We start from the raw sequence: 22,393 nt of genomic DNA, 5'->3' as shown, positions 1-22,393 counted from the left end.
ACAGCAGAGATCCTTAGTTTTTGGAAGAGATGTCAAAGAAAGCAAATAAATGGTCATACAGGGTACTTCCTGAACAGAACCATCTCAGGTTTTTGCCTGCCATAGGAGTTCTGTTATACTCACAGACACCATTCAAACAGTTTTAGAAACTTTGGTGTGTTTTCTCTCCAAAGGTAATAATTATATGCATATTCTAGTTTCTGGGCAGGACTAATAATCAGATTAAATCGGGTACGTTTTTTATCCAGCCGTGAAAATACTGCCCCCTAGCCATAAGAGGTTAATCTAACCACGTTGTCCGATTTCAAAAAGGTTTTACGGCGAAAGCATAAAGTTAGGTTATGTTAGGAGAGTACATTGACAATAGCTGTGTGTAATGTATTGTCGATTCAAAGACAGGCGTCACCAAAACCATAAAATCAGCAAAAATTATGCACTAACCTTTTACAATCTCCATCAGATGACACTCCTAGGACATTATGTTAGACAATGCATGCATTTTTAGTTCTATCAAGTTCATATTTATATCTAAAAACAGCGTTTTACTATGGCGTTGATGTTCAGGAAATCGTTTCCCTCCAATAACCGGCAGTCAAGTCATGACAACAAAATAATTAATTAATATTAGAAAACATTGGTAAAATATTATATTGTCATTCAAAGAATTATAGATTTACATCTCTTGAACGCAATCGACTTGCCAGATTTAAAATTAACCTTACTGGGAAATCACACTTTGCAATAATCTGAGCACTGCGCCCAGAAAAATACGCATTGCGATACAGACTAACCGCCATGTTGGAGAGATCTAAAATCGAAAATACTATGTAAATAATCCATTACCTTTGATTCTCTTCATCAGATGTCACTTCCAAGGAATCCCAGGTCCATAACGAATGTAGTTTTGTTCAAAAAAGCTCATCATTTATGTCCAAAAAGCTCCGTGTTGTTAGCACATGATCTAAGCCAGCCGGACTTCACTTCACTTCACGAACGGAAAAAATATATTTACGTTCGTTCAAACATGTCAAACGTTGTATAGCTTAAATCATTAGGGCCTTTTTTAACCAGAACATGAATAAAATTCAAGGCGGACGATTGGGATCTCTTTTAAAACTTTTTGGAACGAGAGTACCCACCATCAACTCGAGCGCCAGGGGTCTAATCGGCCATCACCGTTCCAAGTCTCTTATTCGGTCAGATCTCACAGTATAAGACTCAAAACACTTTGTAAAGGCTGGTGACATCTAGTGGAAGCCATAGGAAGTGCCAAAACATTCATCAGCCCCTTTGTTTTTCAATGGCATAGGCTTAAAGTCAATTCAACACATCAGGTATCCACTTCCTGTCAGAATCTGTCTCAGGGTTTTGCCTGCCAAATGAGTTCTGTTATACTCACAGACACCATTCAAACAGTTTTAGAAACTTTAGGGTGTTTTCTATCCATATATAATAATTATATGCATATTCTAGTTACTGGGTAGGATTAGTAACCAGATTAAAATCGGGTACATTTTTTTATCCAGCCGTGAAAATACTGCCCCCTATACCCTAACAGGTTAACTTCTTCTTTAAGCAATGGCTTTTTTCTGGCCACTCTTCCGTAAAGCCCAGCTCTCTGGCGTGTACGGCTTAAAGTGGTCCTATGGACAGATACTCCAATCTCCGCTGTAGAGCTTTGCAGCTCCTTCAGGGTTATCTTTCGTCTCTTTGTTGCCTCTCTGATTAATGCCCTCCATGCCTGTTCTGTGAGTTTTGGTGGGTGGCCCTCTCTTGCCAGGTTTGTTGTGGTGTCATATTCTTTCCATTTTTTAATAATGGATTTATTGGTGCTCCGTGGGATGTTCAAAGTTTCTGATATTTTTTTATATCCCAACCCTGATCTGTACTTCTCCACAGCTTTGTCCCTGACCTGTTTGGAGAGCTCCTTGGTCTTCATGGTGGAGCTTGCTTGGTGGTGCCCCTTGCTTAGTGGTGTTGCAGACTCTGGAGCCTTTCAGAACAGGTGTATATATACTGAGATCATGTGACACTTAGATTGCAGACAAGTTGACTTTTTTAAATTCATTATGTGACTTCTGAAGGTAATTGGTTGCACCAGATCTTATTTAGGGGCTTCATAGCAAAGGGTGTGACTACATATGCACGCACCACTTTTCAGTTTTACATTTTGAATTGTTTGCAAGAAGTCATTTTTTTCATTTCACTTCACCATTTTTGAATATTTTGTGTATGTCCATTACATGAACTCCAAATAAAAATCTATTTCAATTACAGGTTGTAATGCAACAAAATAGGAAAAACGCTATTGGGGGTGAATACTTTACAAGGCACTGTATCTGCTAAATAAAGTAGCAGAGAATAGGTTGAATTGAAGGAGGGATAAAGTATGATCATGGCAACAGAAAAATAGCAAAAGGACATAAGTAGTAGACAATGGATGCCATTGTGGAAATGTAGTTGTAAGGGAATGAGTCACTCTGGATATTCTTGTGCTAAATTTGCAAAATGTCAAATGTGAATGTAAGGGTAATATTGAAGGATGTGTATGACCATGGCAACAGAAAAATAGCAAGAGGACATAATGGAACTAGAGAATAGATGCCATTGAGGAGATGTAGTCTTCAAGGTAATGTTGAAGTTATAAATCACTAATTGTAGCAGCAATAAGACAGCATGACTAGAATTTTATCAGCTTTCTTATCTTTCTTGTCCTGGAGGTGAGTGTAATCGTGGGAGATGAGGATGATTTTGCAAATGTCACTAGCCCAGCATCCTTCAGCAAAGTTACTTCACCTTCTCAGTGCTAACTACCTGAAAAATATGGGATGCCAAGGACAGATTTTATAAACTCAACCATTTGTATTTATTCTGAGTTATGGGGATCATTTCATATTACAAAATACCACAGAGTGAACTGATTGCTAATGTGAAACACTGATGTGGGAAATCAGTGCTAGAATGTATACTCATCTGACTCACTGTGTCCATTCAATTTTATATCCGGTATTACCCCTAATGTGGCATGAAATTATTTGGGAAACAATATCATATGTATGTCTTTCCAGATCTGTGGCTGTATCTCACTCATGGTCCAGTGAGGGGATGAGAGTTGTTTCCCTCTTAGAAGGCATGCAGTCAACAGAGTATAAAATACATTATCACATCATTTTCAGATGATACAATTGTTTTTTTTGTTTTTCTCACGATCGGCATGAGAACAAGGACTTCAGAATTCATTAACGTGTCATAGTATATACAATCTGCTTCGATTTGTTCCATTGCTACACCATTTTCGACTCACATCCTCCTTGTGAAAACAGCCAATTTATTTCATTCATGCTTGCAGTCCACGAGACTGAATTATGCAAAATGCACAGTTACATTTAAACAAAAGCTTCAAAAACATAGGATACTCAAATACATCAGAACAACTAAATACAGGAAGCAGTAAGGAGGCATGGATGCAGCAGAGGGACTGGGATGTGTCCTAAATGGCACCCTATTCCCTACATCAGTGTTACTCACAATTTGTTGAAAGGGGGCCACTTTGGATTGAGATAGTCATTCAGAGGGCAGCACAGATCTTTAATTTGTTGTACTTTTTCTTCCGATATTATCAATTGAGATCAAATTCAGAGTAATAGAGCACATGCAATTGATTTGATGTGCAACATATCACAAATATACACACATCAAATAGACTACATCACATGTTTAAGACCCATATTAAAGGTTACCTCAGTAGTTGAGGATGAGCGAAAATGTCCCTTCTGCTCCTTGACTAAATTCGTTCTAAATTGTGACTCACAACCTGGATTCGGTCTTATGTAGCAAAATGTAAAATGGTGCTTTTTACATTGGATAAAAGTAGAGACTCAGAGCTACAAAATGGTATATCATACACTACATTTGAGGAACAATGGGAAGGTCATTCTGCTTTGAAAGTTGATCAACTTGAGAACTCACTTTTGAGAAAATCGCCTTTGAATGTTTATGGTTTCTAGTGAAGAGCTCTTCTTTGTCTACACCGATTCAGCATCGTTCACACCCTCTTAATAAGCTTTAGACCCACCCATCTTGTTTCGCTCTCGGAGCACATACTTGATGCTCTGGCCGATGATTTGTTTACCTCTGGATAACATGAAAACAGCCTAACCAGCTCTGCTGGCAGCAATTTCATTACACTTTTTTACAGACGTTTACTGCCACCGGCCATATTCAACTGGTGTTGTACACACGTCAAGTAATGTTAGCAAACGAGCCAGCAGCTAACGTTAGCTAGTTAACCTCTATGGGCTAGGTGAGACGCTTACTCAACAGCCAGTGTAATCCCGTGGCGCGATATTCAAATACCTTAGAAACGCTATTACTTCAATTTCTCAAACATGACTATTTTACACCATTTTAAAGACAAGACTCTCCTTAATCTAACCACACTGTCCGATTTCAAAAAGGCTTTACAACGAAAGCAAAACACTAGATTATGTCAGCCAGAAATAATCAGACACCCATTTTTCAAGCTAGCATATAATGTCACATAAACACAAACCACAGCTAAATGCAGCACTAACCTTTGATGATCTTCATCAGATGACAATCCTAGGACATTATGTTATACAATACATGCATGTTTTGTTCAATCAAGTTCATATTTATATCAAAAACCAGCTTTTTACATTAGCATGTGACTAGCATGTGACTAGCATTCCCACCGAACACTTCCGGTGAATTTACTAAATTACTCACGATAAACGTTCACAAAAAACATAACAATTATTTTAAGAATTATAGATACAGAACTCCTCTATGCACTCGCTATGTCCGATTTTAAAATAGCTTTTCGGTGAAAGCACATTTTGCAATATTCTGAGTAGATAGCCCGGCCATCACAGGCTAGCTATTTTGACACCCACCAAGTGTGGTACTCACCAAACTCCGATTTACCATTACCTTTGCTGTTCTTCGTCAGAATGCACTCCCAGGACTTCTACTTCAATAACAAATGTTGGTTTGGTTCCAAATAATCCATAGTTATATCCAAATAGCGGCGTTTTGTTCGTGCGTTCAAGACACTATCCGAAGGGTAAAGAAGGGTGACGCGCCCGACGCGTTTCGTGACCAAAAATGTCAAAATACTCCATTACTGTACTTCGAAGCATGTCAAACGCTGTTTAAAATAAATTTTTATGCGATTTTTCTCGTAAAAAAGCTATAATATTCCGACCGGGAGTCGTTGTTTTCGTTCAAAGAGAGAGAAAGTAAACATGGTGTCGGCTCGTGCACGCGCCTCCAGTCTCATTGTCCTCAGATCGACCACTATCCAAATGCGCTACTGTTTTTCAGCCATGGCCTGCAAAGTCACCATTCATCGTTCTGGCACCTTCTGAGAGCCTATGGGAGCATTAGAAAATGTCACGTTATGCCAGAGATCCCCTGTTTTGGATAGAGATGATCAAGAAGCCAATAAATAGTCAGAGAGAGCGCTTCCTGTTTGGAATCTTCTCAGGTTTTGGCCTGACAAATGAGTTCTGTTATACTCACAGACACCATTCAAACAGTTTTAGAAACTTTAGGCTGTTTTCTATCCAAATCAAACAATTATATGCATATTCTAGTTACTGGGCAGGAGTAGTAACCAGATTAAATCAGGTACGTTTTTTATCCGGCCGTGCAAATACTGCCCCCTATTCCCAACAGGTTAAACAACAATGAAGAAAGTGCCAACACTGCCTAATATTAGGCTCTATCTAGAAAAGCAACCAGCTCTGGGAAACAAATAATAATGTCCACTATGGAGCCAGCCAGTTAACGTTAGCTAGCTAGCTAACATTACAATTTTACTTAAGATATATAGCTAGCTAGCTAGCTAGTTATACAATTAACTTAACTTGGTAAACAATGTTTAAGCTCACACACGTCCTGTAACGTTAGCTAACGAGCCTGCCAGCTAAACAACAATGAACAAAGTGGCATCAATACCACAGTGTTGGGAGCTAATCAACCAGGTACAATGTTAGCTAGCTAAAATTAGACTTTAACTAGAAAATCAAATGGCTCTGGGAAACAAATAATGTTAGCTAGGGAGTCAGCCAGCGTTAGTTAGCTAGCTAGCTAACAGTACACTTTAGCTTGAAATGAAACCACTTTCTGTCAAAATTAGAAATGTGTAATATATGAAAATGTAGCTAGCTAACACTAGACTATCCTACCTGCATACATCAACATGTCTCCCTGTCAGGAATGCCATACCACGGTTGCCCTTAGTTTGAAGATGTAACACGGAAACAGTTGTTTTCTCCATCTCTTTAGCTATCATACTCTAATTCCACTGATTTCAAAACTTAAAAAATGTGTGTCTCGACGTGATTTTCGTATTTTCATAGTACAGAACGATGAAACAATTTCAATTCAATATATTTAGGGCTAGGCGTTCCACCAGCGAGACACCTGTCGACAACTTCCAGTGAAAATGGAAGGGCGCGCAATTCAAATAAATAATCTTAAAAATTATGGAAATTAGACATTTAGGTACATACAAGTGTCTTATATCGGTTAAAAGCTTAAATTCTTGTTAATCTAACTCAATTGTCCGATTTACAATAGGCTTTACATCGAAAGCATGCCATGCGATTGTTTGAGGACGGTGCCCCACATCAAAATATTTTTCAACAAGCACAGGTTTCATAAATTCACAAATAGCGATTAAATATTCACTTACTTTTTGAAAATCTTCCTCTGATTTGCAATCCAAAGGGTCCCAGCTACAACAAGTAGTGTGGTTTTGTTAGATAAAATCCTACTTTATATTCCAAAAAGTCCATTTAGTTGGTGCAACCGATTTGAGTAATCCACTTGTTCAACATGCAGAGAAAGGAATCTGAAAAACTACACCTAAACTTTATTTCAGCAAGCCCAAATAAATTTCTATTTAATCCTCAGGTACCCTTAAATGTAATTAAACTACAATATTTCAAGAAGTATGTTCAATAGGAAAGCAAAATTAGCAGGTGCACGTCCTCTTCGTCGTACGCTCAAACAAGGATTTCCAAACTGGTGTCATCGTACTTAAACTCATATTTATTCTTCATTATTCAAGTTACAAGCCTGAAACCTTGAACAAAGACTGTTGATATCCAGTGGAAGCCATAGGAATTGCAATCTGGGAGCTGGAGTTGCATATGCCCCTATGCTTTCCATTGTAAGGGCTCTCAAAATAATATTTATGGTTGTTTTTTTCTTTGGATCTTCTCCTACCATATCAATTGTGTTATAGTCTCAAACATTATTTTAACACCTCCATGGCAACAGTTTGGGGAAGGCCCTTTCCTGTTTCAGCATTACATTGACCCCATGCACAAAGTGAGGTCCTTATAGAAATGATTTGTTGAGATCGGTGTGGAAGAACTTGGCTGGCCTGCACAGAGCCCTGACATCAACCCCATCGGTCACCTGTAGGATGAATTGGAACACCTACTGCGAGCCAGGGCTAATCGACCAACATCAGTCCCCGACCTCACTAATGCTCTTGTGGCTGAATGGAAGCAAGTCCCTGCAGTAATGTTGCAACATCTAGTGGAAAGCCTTCCCATAAGATCGGAGGATGTTAACTTCTTGGGGCTATGTGGGACGTTAGCGTGCCCCCCGTGGCGCACCCTGTCAACAGCAGGTGCATTTCAAGAGCGGCAAATTTGAAACCAAATAAATGTCAAAATTCAAATTTCTCAAACATACAACTAACTTACAGCCTTTGAAAGATAAACATCTCCTTAATCTAACCACATTTTCCGATTTCAAAAAGGTTTTACGGGGAAAGCATAAAGTTAGGTTATGTTAGGAGAGTACATTGACAATAGCTGTGTGTAGTGTATTGTCGATTCAAAGACAGGCGTCACCAAAACCATAAAATCAGCTAAAATTATGCACTAACCTTTTACAATCTCCATCAGATGACACTCCTAGGACATTATGTTAGACAATGCATGCATTTTTAGTTCTATCAAGTTCATATTTATATCTAAAAACAGCGTTTTACTATGGCGTTGATGTTCAGGAAATCGTTTCCCTCCAATACCGGCAGTCAAGTCATGACAACAAAATAATTAATTAATATTAGAAAACATTGGTAAAATATTATATTGTCATTCAAAGAATTATAGATTTACATCTCTTGAACGCAATGGACTTGCCAGATTTAAAATTAACCTTACTGGGCAATCACACTTTGCAATAATCTGAGCACTGCGCCAGAAAAATACGCATTGCGATACAGACTAACCGCCATGTCGGAGAGATCTAAAATCGAAAATACTATGTAAATAATCCATTACCTTTGATTCTCTTCATCAGATGTCACTTCCAAAGAATCCCAGGTCCATAACGAATGTAGTTTTGTTCAAAAAAGCTCATAATTTATGTCCAAAAACCTCCGTGTTGTAGCACATGATCTAAGCCAGCCGGACTTCACTTCACATCACGAACGGAAAAAATATATTGACGTTCGTTCAAACATGTCAAACGTTGTATCGCATAAATCATTAGGGCCTTTTTTAACCAGAACATGAATAAAATTCAAGGCGGACCATTGGGTTCTCTTTTAAAACGTTTCGGAATGAGAGTACCCACCATCAACTCGCGCGCAAGGTGTCTAATGGGCCATCGCCGTTCCAAAGCTCTTCTTCAGTCAGATCTCACTGTAGAAGACTCAAAACACTTTGTAAAGGCTGGGGACATCTTGTGGAAGCAATAGGAAGTGCCAAAACATTCCTCACCCCCTTTGTTTTTCAATGGTATAGGCTTAAAGTCAATTCAACACATCAGGTATCCACTTCCTGTCAGAATCTGTCTCAGGGTTTTGCCTGCCAAATGAGTTCTGTTATACTCACAGACACCATTCAAACAGTTTTAGAAACTTTAGGGTGTTTTCTATCCAAACCTGAACAATAATATGCATATTCTAGCTTCTGAGTTGGTGTAATAGGCAGTTAAAATGGGCACATATTTTTTCAAAAAATTCTCAATACTGCCCCCTATACCCTAACAGGTTAAAGTGGCTAGAGATTTGAGTCTGTAATGTTGGCAGCAGCCACTCAATGTTAGTGATGGCTGTTTAACAGTCTGATGCCCTTGAGAAAGAAGCTGTTTTTCAGTCTCTCGGTCCCAGCTTTGATGCACCTGTACTGACCTCGCCTCCTGGATGATAGCGGGGTGAATAGGCAGTGGCTCGGGAGGTTATTGTCCTTGATCTTTTTGGCCTTCCTGTGACATCGGGTGATGTAGGTGTCCTAGAGGGCAGGTAGTTTGCCCCCGGTGATGCCTTGTTCAGACCTCACTACCCTCTGGAGAGCCTTACGGTTGTGGGCAGAGCAGTTGCTGAACCAGGCTGTGATACAGCCCGACAGGATGCTCTCGATTGTGCATCTGTAAAAGTTTGTGAGTGTTTTCGGTGACAATCCAAATTTCTTCAGCCTCCTGAGGATGAAGAGGTGCTGTTGCGCCTTCTTCACCATGCTGTCTGTGTGGGTGGACCCTTTCAGTTTGTCCGTGATGTGTACACCGAGGAACTTTCCACCTTCTCCACTACTGTCCCGTCAATGTGGATAGGGGGGGTGCTCCCTCTGCTTTTTCCTGAACTCCACAATCATCTCCTTTGTTTTGGTGACGTTGAGTGTGAGGTTATTTTCCTGACACCACACTCTGAGGGCCCTCACCTCCTCTCTGTAGGTCGTCTCGTCATTGTTGGTAATCAAGCCAACCACTGTAGTGTCATGTGCAAACTTGATGATTGAGTTGGAGGCGTGCATGGCCACGCAGTCATGGGTGAACAGGGAGTACATGAGTGGGCTGAGAACGCACTCTTGAGGGGCCCCAGTGTCGAGGATCAGCAGGGTGGAGATGTTGTTTTCTACTCTCACCACCTGGGTGACATCTAGTGGATCCCTAGAAACTGCAATCTGGGAGGATTTTGCCTTATAATAAATGTGTCAGCCATTGAAAACAGTGGTAGGCTGAATATAATTTTTTGGGGGATGGTTTGTCCTCGGGGTTTCGCCTGCCATATCAGTTCTGTTATAATCACAGACATAATTTTAACGGTTTTAGAAACTTTAGAGTGTTTTCTATGCATATCCTACCTTCTGGACCTGAGTAACAGGCAGATTACTTTGGGCATGCTTTTCATCCGGATGAGAAAATACTTGGGCTAACTAAGTCTCTTCTTCTTATTGGTGTCCTTTAGTAGGGGTTTCTTTGCAGCAATTCAACCATGATTCAGGCCTGATTCACACAGTCTCCTCTGAACAGTTGATGTTGAGATGTGTCTTTTACTTGAACTCTGTGAAGCATTTATTTGGGCTGTAATTTCTGAGGCTGGCAACTCTAATGAACGTATCCTCTGCTGCAGATGTAACTCTGCCATTCCTGTGGCAGTTCTCATGGGAGCCAGTTTCATCATAGCACTTGATGGTTTTTGCGACTGCACTTGAAGAAACTTGTAAAGTAATTTACATTTTCCATATTGACTGACCTTCGCGTCTTAAAGTAATGATGGACTGTCATTTCTCTTTGCTTATTTGAGCTGTTTTTGCCATAATATGGACTTGGTCTTTTACCAAATAGGGAAATCTTCTGTATACCCACCCTACCTTGTCATAACACAACTGATTGGCTCAAACACATTAAGGAGGAAAGAAATTCCACAAATTAACTTCTAACAATGCGTCAACAGTGAAGAGGCGACTCCGGGATGCTGGCCTTCTAGGCAGAGTTGCAAAGAAAATGCCATATCTCAGACTGGTCAATAAAAATAAAATATTAGGATGGGCAAAAGAACACAGACACTGGACAGAGGAACTGAGCCTAGAAGGCCAGCATCCCAGAGTCACCTCTTCACTGTTGACATTGAGACTGGTGTTTTGCGGGTACTATTTAACTTCTAATGGCTCAAATCCCATTAAAGGGATTGATTTGACAACATCCGGTGCAATGGCAGAGCGCCAAATTCAAATTAAATTACTATAAATATTAAACTTTCATGAAATCACACATGCAATACACCAAATTAAAGCTACACTTGTTGTTCATCCAGCCAACGTGTCAGATTTCAAAAAGGCTTTACGGCGAAAGCAAACATGCGATTATCTGAGGATAGCACCCCACCAAACAAACACAGACAATCATAATTCAACCCGCCAGGCGCGATACGAAACTCAGAAATAAAGTTATAATCCATGCCTTACGTTTGACGAGCTTCTTGTTGGCACTCCAATATGTCCCATAAATGCACAAATGCTCCTTTTGTTCGATTAAATCCGTCATTATATATCCAAAATGTCCATTTATTTGGCACGTTTGATCCAGAAAAACACTGGTTCCAACTCGCGCAACATGACTACAAATTATCTCATAAGTTACCTGGAATCTTTGTCCAAACATTTCAAACAACTTTCCTAATACAACTTTAGGTATTTTTTAATGTAAATAATCGCTAAAATTTAAGACGGGATAAACTGTGTTTAATATCGGAGGATAACAAAGTGGAGCGTGCTTTCAGGTCACGTGCCTCAACCACAACAGTACACTTCAATCGACCCTCGTTCTGAACAGGGCGACTTCATTACATAAAGGAAAAACATCAACCAATATCTAAAGACTGACATCCAGTGGAAGCGATAGGAACTGCAAGCAACTGCCTTAGAATTCTAGATTCCCATTGAAAAGAGAGTGACCTCAAAAAAAATGGTTTGTCCTCGGGGTTTCGCCTGCCAAATAAGTTCTGTTATATTCACAGACATCATTCAAACAGTTTAAGAAACTTCAGAGTGTTTTCTATCCAAATCTACTAATAATATGCATATCCTAGCTTCTGGGCCTGAGTAGCAGGCAGTTTAATTTGGGCATGCTTTTCATCCGGACGTGAAAATACCGCCCCCTAGCCTAGAAGTTAATGAAGCTCCCAGTTGAGGACTAGTGAGGTGTCTGATTCTCAAACTAGACACTCTAATGTACTTGTCCTCTTGCTTAGTTGTGCACCGGGGCCTCCCACTCTTTCTATTCTGGTAAGAGCCAGTTTGCGCTGTTCTGTGAAGGTAATAGTTCACAGCGGTGTACGAGATTTTCAGTTTCTTGGCAATTTCTCACATGGAATAGCTTTCATTTCTCAGAACAAGAATGGACTGACGAGTTTCAGAAGAAAGTTCTTGGTTTCTGGCCATTTTAAGCCTGTAATCGAACCCACAAATGCTGATGCTCCAGATACTCAACTTGTCTAAAGAAGGACAGCTTTATTTCTTCTTTAATCAGAACAACAGTTTTCAGCTGTGCTAACATAATTGAAAAAGGGTATCCTAATGATCAATTAGTATTTTAAAATTATAAACTTGGATTAGCTAACACAACTTGCCATTGGAACACAGGAGAGATGGTTGCTGATGGTTGCTGATGGGTCTTTGTACGCCTATGTAGATATTCCATAACAAATCAGCTGTTTCCAGATACAATAGTCCTTTACAACATTAACAATGTCTACACCGTATTTCTGATCAATTTGATGTTATTTTAATGGACCAAAAAAATTAGCTTTTCTTTCAAAATCAAGGACTTTTCTAAGTGACCCAAACTTCCGGTGAATTTACTAAATTACTCACGATAAACGTTCACAAAAAGCATAACAATTATTTTAAGAATTATAGATACAGAACTCCTCTATGCACTCGTTATGTCCGATTTTAAAATAGCTTTTCGGTGAAAGCACATTTTGCAATATTCTAAGTAGATAGCCCGGCATCACAGGGCTAGCTATTTAGAGCCCCAGCAAGTTTAGCACTCACCAAAGTCAGATTTACTATTAGAAAAGTTTGATTACCTTTCCTGTTCTTCGTCAGAATGCACTCCCAGGACTTCTACTTCAATAACAAATGTAGGTTTGGTCCAAAATAATCCATAGTTATGTTCCAACAGCGGCGTTTTGTTTGTGCGTTCAAGACACTATCCCAATGGTAAATAACGGTCACGCGCACGGCGCATTTCGTGACAAACGATTTCTAAATATTTCATTACCGTACTTCGAAGCATGTCAACCGCTGTTTAAAATCAATTTTTATGCAATTTTTCTCGTAAAAAAGCGATAATATTCCGACCGGGAATCTGCAATTAGGTAAACAGCCGAAAGAAAATACAGCACGGGGTCGAATCGGGCACGCGCCTAATTCCTTTGTCCTCTTATCGGCCACTTGGCAAAGGTGATTATGTGTTTCAGCCAGAGGCTGCCTCGTCATCGTTCAGTTTTTTCCCGGGCTCTGAGAGCCTATGGAAGCCGTAGCAAGTGTCACGTTACAGCTAAGATCCCCACTCTTCAATAAACAGAGACAAGAAGAACGACTCCTTGTCAGACAGGCCACTTCCTGCATGAAACCTTCTCAGGTTTTTGCCTGCCATATGAGTTCTGTTATACTCACAGACACCATTCAAACAGTTTTAGAAACTTTAGGGTATTTTCTATCCAAAAGCAATAATTATATGCATATTCTAGTTACTGGGCAGGAGTAGTAACCAGATTAAATCGGGTACATTTTTTATCCGGCCGTGTAAATACTGCCCCCTACCCCCAACAGGTTAACGAGAGTCTTGTCTTTAAAATGGTGTAAAATAGTCATATGTTTGAGAAATTGAAGTAATAGCATTTCTAAGGTATTTGAATATTGCGCCACGGGATTCCACTGGCTGTTGAGTAGAGAGAGGTTAGAGAGGTTAAAGACACAAAATGTAATGAATGGGATTGGAACCAGGTGTGTAGGAAGACAAGCCAAAACCAATGGAAAATGAAAATTGGATCAATGATGGCTAGAAGACCGGTAACGTAGACCGCCGAGCACCGCCCGAACGAGGAGAGGCATCGACTTCGGCAGAAGTTGTGACAATAGGAGAAAGATTGTGATTGGATCATCATCTAATTGGCCTTAACATAACTCTCTCATAATTTACACGTAGATGGGGTTATTTGAAATTTAAACAAAGTTTACTAGAGAACAATTTATTTTTAACTTCCCTGGGCTTGCGTCCCACCCTAGTCAACAGCCAGTGGAATCGCGTGGTGCGAAATACAAATACCTCAAAAATGCTATAACTTCAATTTCTCAAACATATGACTATTTTATATCATTTTAAAGATAAGACTCTCGTTAATCTAACCACATTGTCCAATTTCCAAAAGGCTTTACAGCGAAAGCAAAACATTAGATTATGTCAGGAGAGTACCCTGCCAAAAAGAATCACACAGCCATTTTCAAAGCAAGCTTATATGTCACAAAAACCAAACCCACAGCTAAATGCAGCACTAACCTTTGATGATCTTCATCAGATGACACTCCTAGGAACATTCTGTTATACAATACATGCATGTTTTGTTCAATCAAGTTCATATTTATATCAAAAACCAGCATGTGATGTTCAGAACTAGCATACCCACCAAAAACTTCCGGTGAATTCACTAAATTACTCATAATAAACATTCACAAAATTCATAACAATTATTTTAAGAATTATAGATACAGAACTCCTTTATGCAATTGCTATGTCAGATTTTAAAATAGCTTTTCGGTGAAAGCACATTTTGCAAAATTCTGAGTACATAGCCCGGCCATCACGGCAAGCTATTTTGACACCCACCAAGTTTGGGACAACCTAAACTCAGAATTACTATTAGAAAAATTGGATTACCTTTGCTGTTCTTCGTCAGAATGCACTCCCAGGACTTCTACTTCAACAACAAATGCTGTTTTGGTTCCAAATAATCCATAGTTGTATTCAAATAGCTCTGTTTTGTTCGTGAGTTCAGGTCACTATCCGAAGGGTGACGCGCGAGCGTATTTCGTGACAAAAAAATCCAAATATTCCATTACCGTACTTCGAAGCATGTCAACCACTGTTTAAAATCAATTTTTATGCTATTTTTCTCGTAAAAAAGTGATAATATTCCAACCTGGCAATGTTGTATTCATTCAAAGGCTGAAAGAAAAAAATGGAGTAGTCTCGTGAATGCGCATCTCAGTCTCACTGTCCCCAGGCTGACCAATTACAAATTCTGCTGCTGTTCTTTGCCCAGAGACAGCAGACACCCCATTCCACTTTCTGGCGGATTTAGAGAGCCAATGGAAGCCTTAGGAAATGTCACGTTACAGCACAGATGCTGTATTTTCGATAGAGATGCAACAGAAGGACAAGAAATTGACAGACAGGGCACATCCTGTTTGGAATCTTCTCAGGTTTTGGCCTGCCATATGAGTTATGTTATACTCACAGACACCATTCAAACAGCTTTAGAAACTTTAGAGTGTTTTCTATCCATATCTACTAATTATATGCATATTCTAGTTTCTGGGCAGGAGTAGTAACCAGATTAAATCGGGTACGTTTTTTATCCGGCCGTGAAAATACTGCCCCATATCCCAAAGAAGTTAAAGTTAGTGAGGGAGATATAAGTCTCCAGCTTCAGTGATTTTTGCAATTCGTTCCAGTCATTGGCAGCAATGAACTGGAAGGAAAGGTGACCAAATGAGGAGTTGGCTTTGGGGGTGACCAGTGAAATATACCTGCTGGAGCGCGTGCTACGGTGGGTGCTGCTATGGTGACCAGTGAGCTGAGATAATGCGGGGCTTTACCTAGCAAAGACTTATATATGACCTGGAGCCAGTGGGTTTGGCGACAAATATGAAGCAAGGGCCAGCCAATGAGAGCATACAGGTCGCAGTGATGGGTAGTATACGGGGCTTTGGTGACAAAACAGATGACACTGTGATAGACTACATCCAGTTTGCTGAGTAGTGTTGGAGAATATTTTGTAAATGACATTGCCGAAGTCAAGGATCGGTAAGATACCCTCGTAAAACTGACTATGTTTGGCAGCGTGAGTGAAGGATGCTTTGCTGCGAAATAGGAAGCCAATTCTAGATTTAATTTTGGATTGGAGATGCTTAATGCGAGTCTGGAAGGAGAGTTTATAGTCTTACCAAACACCTAGGTATTTGTAGTTGTTCATATATTCTAAGTCAGAACTGTCAAGAGTAGTGATGCTAGAAGGGCGGGCGGGTGCGTGAAGCGATTGGTTGAAGAGCATGCATTTAGTTTTGCTTGCAGTTAAGAGCAGTTGGTGGCCACGGAAGGAGTGTTGTATACAGAATGTTGTTGTCTGCGTAGAGGTGGATCAGAGAATCACCAGCAGCAAGAGCAACATCGTTGATGTATACAGAGAAAAGAGTCGGCCCAAGAATTGAATCTTGTGGCACCCCCATAGAGACACCCCCCAGAGTTCCGGACAACAGGCCCTCCAATTTGACACACTGAACTCTATCTGAGAAGTAGTTTGTGAACCAGGCGAGGCAGTCATTTGAGAAACCAAGGCTGTTGATTCTGCCGATAAGAATGCGGTGATTGACAGAGTCAAAAGCCTTGTCCAGGTCGATGAATACGGCTGCACAGTATTGTCTTTTATCGATGGCGGTTATGATATCGTTTAGGACCTTGAGCGTGGCTGAGGTGCACCCATGACCAGCTCGGAAACCAGATTGCATAGCGGAGAAGGTACGGTGGGATTCGAAATGGTTGGTGATCTGTTTGTTAACTTGGCTTTCGTAGACTTTAGAAAGGCAGGGTAGGATAGATATAGGTCTGTAACAGCTTGGGTCTAGAGTGTCACCCCCTTTGAAGAGTGGGATGACCGCGGCAGCTTTCCAATCTTTAGGCATCTCAGACGATATGAAAGAGGTTGAAAAGGCTAGAAATGACATTCTAGACGATTCTGTGCTTCCAACTTTGTGGCAACCGTTTGGGGAAGGCCCTTTCCTGTTTCAGCATGATAATGCCCCAGTGCGCAATGCGAGATCCATACAGAAATGGTTTATCAAGATCGGTGTTGAAGAACTTGCTTGGCCTGCACAGAGCCCTGACCTTAACCCCATTGAACATCTTTGAGATGAATTGGAATGCCAACTGCGAGCCAGGACTAATCGCCCAACATCAGTTCCCATCCTCACTAATTTTCTTGTGGCTGTATGGAAGCACGTACAAACAGCAATGTTCCAACATCTAGTGGAAAGCCTTCCCAGAAGAGTGGAGGCTGTTATCGCTGCAAAGAGGACCAACTCCATATTAATAAACATGATTCTGGAATGAGATGTTCAACAAGTAGGTGTCCATATACTTTTGGTCATGTAGTGTACATCTATTGGGCACAGATACCTTTCAAAAAAGGTAGGGGGGTAGATCAGAACACCAGTCATTATCTGGTGTGACCACGATTTGCCTCATGCAGTGCGACACATCTCCTTCGCGTAGAGTTGATCTGGCTGTTGATTGTGGCCTGTGAAATGTCAGCCACTCCTCTTCATTCACAGTGTAAAGTTGCTTGAAATTGGCTTGAACTGGAATACAGTGTCCTACACATCAATCCAGAGCATCCTAAACCGCTCAATGGGTGTCATGTCTGATTATGCAGGCCGTTTAAAAACGGGGACATTTTCAGCTTCCAGGAATTGTGTACAGATCCTTGCGACATGGGGCAGTGCATTGTCATGAGGTGATGGCAGCGAATGAATGACACGACAATGGGCCTCAGGATCTCATCACGGTATCTATGTGCATTCAAATTGCCTTCGATAAAATGCAAAAGTGTTCATTGTCCGTAGCTTATGCCTGCCCACACCATAACTCCACCCACCGCCACCATGGGGCACCCTGTTCACAACGTTGACATCAGCAAACCGCTCCCCACACGACACCATACACACTGTCTGCCATCTGCCCAATACAGTTGAAACCGGGATTCATCGGTGAAGAGCACACTTCTCCAGCGAGCCAGTGAAGGTGAGCATTTGCCCACTGAAGTCAGTTCTAGACCCTGGTGAGGACGCTGAGTACACAGATGAGCTTCTCTGAGACGATTTCTGACATTTTGTGCAAAAAAAATTATTTCCTGCTTTTGTCAATAGTTGCTCAGTTCTCTCCACCTGTGCCCTCATGTTAGCCATGTCTTGCACGTGCTTCAGCTGTGCACTGTGGTATTGGATCGATGCCAACCTTTGATGGTGATACATAAGAGCTAAAGTGGAGAGAACCGTCACAAAGCTTGTGTTTGATGGTTGATTTTGGACAGCGTTCGTAATTTCGGCTGATTTTTCACTAATGGCATAATTAGGGTTGGTATCGCTGCTGAGGTCAGAGATCAATCCTTTTATGGGTGGAGGTTCACTAATTAGCGGAGGAGTGGTGACCACCTCCTTTGGTAACTTGCACATTATTAGAAAAATTTTGAGGAAAAATGTTCCTATTTTATTCAATGTTTGGGTTGGAATTCATTGGAAGCTGCAAAGACAAGTTTAATCTATTTATAGATGTTGACAAACCATTAGTACTGTACAAGTAATGTGGAAGTTGGGTGTGAATGAATTTGCAAAAGCAAATTGAATTAATTAATCAATGCCAATGATTAATCCTACCTGGGTATTAAACTTGAATTAACCTGAGGTTGCTTCATCCAGGTTAATATGGGAAGTTTAAAAGTGTCTCATTTGATTGCAAGAACATTAAGGTTTGTTCAACAATTTAACTTATTAAATTGAATGAGATGATAATCCATACAATCTCCATTGATTGGATATCATAAGTGTAAACAGTAGATTAAATGTTGGGAACACTTCCCACTATGGTACACTTCTTCCTTGGGCCGAAGCCACATGGGATTCCCGCTGGGGCGGAACTTCTGTCAGTACTGGATTACTGAATGGGTTTTGCAAAAACCAAATTTTACTGATTGATCAATTTTAATGATAAATCAAACCTGTATAGGCTATTTGGGATTTAAACTTTAATTAACCTGAGAGGTTTATTCATCTAGGTTAATGTGGAAAAAAGATTACAATGTCTCATTTAGAAAACTCATCAATTTGGATATTTTTTTTAAAAGATCCACTTGAGAATGTAAATCTGGCAATTTCACTTATTAGTTCAATTGAATAAGACATCGATATCCGTCTGGATGTCATGAGTAACGACTTGAGTGTCACCTGACTAATTATTTGAAGTACAGTACTGGAGACTCTTCAGAGGTCCCTACTGGCACACACTGAAATCAACCGGAAGTACCCAGGGCAGGACTTTTGTTCCGCAAGTCGGATGAATTACAATGTGGCACAAACAAAATGGCTGTTTTCCCTTTTGTTAGCTTAGCATCTCGAGCAAGCTAATGCTACTTTATGCCTGAAAAATGCTCAACATAGGATTCCCTTGGCAAGGGAAAGGTTTTACTTATAACGTATTATGTTCAAACCCTTTTCGGCGATATTTGACGATGTTTTAACCGGAACTCGCGGTAAACAACAAAATGCACCGTGGTCTCGCATCGAAACGCGAGAGACAGACAGAGAGATACGCTGGTCAAGCTAATCTCTCCTAAATTTCAATCGGCTGGCTCTTTGTCCTCGCTCGAGAAATGAATAATGACCTAGCCAACACGCGTCTGAAACGCGAGAGGCAGAAATAGCCCAGCGTTTGGCCAAACGCGCTATTTCTCAGATAGCTTTATCAGCCATCATACATACATGTATAGTTTATGCTACCCACTGACTACGTCAGTGCACAACACTGAGGCGATTCTCCAGAGCACACACGCACCAATAATTCCGGTCTACAATTCCCATAATGTATATAATCAACTTGGTATATTATGTAATCTGCCTATCAATTTTATATAGGCTGAATCAAAATGAAAGCTTCATCCTATTTTAGATTCCTCGCACGGGGGCTCCATATGTCGTGTCTTTGGCTATGCCGGATTAAGTGATATGACATGCTAACTTATAAAATTATTTCTCTGTAATTAATATTACCTGATTAAGCTAATCATGTAAATGTAATTAACTAGAAAGTCGGGGCACCACAGAAGAACGTTTATAGAGCTGTTATCTTCCGAATAAACTCTTAAAATACTTAGTAATATTTTACATCGATAGCAGTCAATATTAACCCTTATCTTATTTTCAGTCTCATAATGAAAGTTGTCAATTCTTGGTTATCTTCACGAACCCTGGCTAACAAGTTGAATCAGCAATACAAAATTGGGTTTAATTATTTATTTACTAAATACCTAACTAATCACACAGAATTACAAATACACAGAATACAAATGATGTCATACAGAAAACGTCCTAGTGGACGGAGCCTGTATCATACCTGGTTACACAAAGGAAAGGGGGGTTGGGCTTGAATGAAAGGGCGGGAAGACTTAGGAACAAAGAAACAGCAGCTATGCTATCGTAAATACATTATCTTATGCATTCTAAATTACCGCCCATTTGGTAAAGGAAAATGCAATAAATATTTACTCTGAGCTGCGCTTTGGTAGATTGGTCGTAGATGCTGGCCGGGTTGGCCAACAGATCTTCCTGTAGTGGAAGAATGTCTCTGGTGGTAAATTGAATACGTGGTGGTATCTTCGTCTGGTTGTTAGACTGGATCCGTCGTCCGTCCTTTCCTAGCCCACGTTAGCAGCGGCTAACTCAACGCCTAGGAAGTATCACTTCTGTAGTGAATAAGCTCAAAGTTCATACCAGTTCATACCATAGCTCACGCCGAGGTTGGCTTAGTTCTGTCCTTGATATGTGTCTGTCCTTCTAACGTAGAGGCTGCAGACCTCCCGTACTGGAACACGTGGTTATCTTTTCGTCAAAGGCTTATATAGTGGAGAGGGGGGAGGGAGGTGTTTCATCGTTTATAACCCCATGTCTCTTCACAGGGTTGGGCCACTGATCGGGCAGGGCACTTTCCCTATGAAAACCCAATTCTCTCATTTGGAAGCTAAAATTACATTTAATCTCCTAACAAACAATTTCAATATCAAACATTTCAATTGCATAACAATTCCATGTGACTCTGATAACTAGAGGGTGTATACTTTCTCAGGTACAGTTTGTCGTCCTGTCATCAATCATAATGTCTCAGATAACAATGAACTGACATACATACTCATTACGTTATCAAGCAAATTTCCAACTGGTTTTATTATCAAAAGATGGTTCCTTTCCCCATTTGTTTGATGTTCCCAGACTCTCTATATTTAGCAGGACAGCAGTCCTTCAGTAGGGTCAGTAAGAGAGGGGAAGGGAGAAAGGTATTTATGGGGGGGTCATAAACCTTACCCACAGGCCAACGTCATGACAGTCCCCCCATGTTGGGTTCAATCTTGCGATTAAACTGCATGTTGTAAACCAACATAAAAATTAACTTGGGTTGTCCTGGTTGTGGATCATCGTTGTGGTCCCCATCTGGCGGTCGACCCGGGTAGGGTGTCTGCAAATGAAGAAGTCCGCTCCAAGGCTGGGCAGCAGATGTCCAGTTGGTGGTTGCTATTGCAGTCCCCCCTCTGGTGGTCGACCCGGGTAGGGTCTCTGCAAATGAAGATGTCCGTTCCATGACTCGGCAGCGGATGTCCGGATTGGGATCGCCGTTCCGGACCCGTCGTCTGGTCGTCCAGACTGGAATATCTGGGCAGTAACTTAGGCAGAGGTTAACTTCTTGGGGCTATGTGGGACGTTAGCGTGCCACCCGTGGCGCACCCTATCAACAGCAGGTGCATTTCAAGAGCGGCAAATTTGAAACCAAATAAATGTCAAAATTCAAATTTCTCAAACATACAACTAACTTACAGCCTTTGAAAGATAAACATCTCCTTAATCTAACCACGTTTTCCGATTTCAAAAAGGTTTTACGGGGAAAGCATAAAGTTAGGTTATGTTAGGAGAGTACATTGACAATAGCTGTGTGTAGTGTATTGTCGATTCAAAGACAGGCGTCACCAAAACCATAAATTCAGCTAAAAGTATGCACTAACCTTTTACAATCTCCATCAGATGACACTCCTAGGACATTATGTTAGACAATGCATGCATTTTTAGTTCTATCAAGTTCATATTTATATCTAAAAACAGCGTTTTACTATGGCGTTGATGTTCAGGAAATCGTTTCCCTCCAATACCGGCAGTCAAGTCATGACAACAAAATAATTAATTAATATTAGAAAACATTGGTAAAATATTATATTGTCATTCAAAGAATTATAGATTTACATCTCTTGAACGCAATGGACTTGCCAGATTTAAAATTAACCTTACTGGGGAATCACACTTTGCAATAATCTGAGCACTGCGCCAGAAAAATACGCATTGCGATACAGACTAACCGCCATGTTGGAGAGATCTAAAATCGAAAATACTATGTAAATAATCCATTACCTTTGATTCTCTTCATCAGATGTCACTTCCAAAGAATCCCAGGTCCATAACGAATGTAGTTTTGTTCAAAAAAGCTCATCATTTATGTCCAAAAACCTCCGTGTTGTAGCACATGA

Source organism: Salmo trutta, chromosome 2 (assembly GCF_901001165.1).
Source record: "Salmo trutta chromosome 2, fSalTru1.1, whole genome shotgun sequence".
NCBI lineage: Eukaryota > Metazoa > Chordata > Actinopteri > Salmoniformes > Salmonidae > Salmo > Salmo trutta.
The sequence above is the reverse complement of the archived record's forward strand: the minus strand, read 5'-3'. Positions refer to the sequence as shown.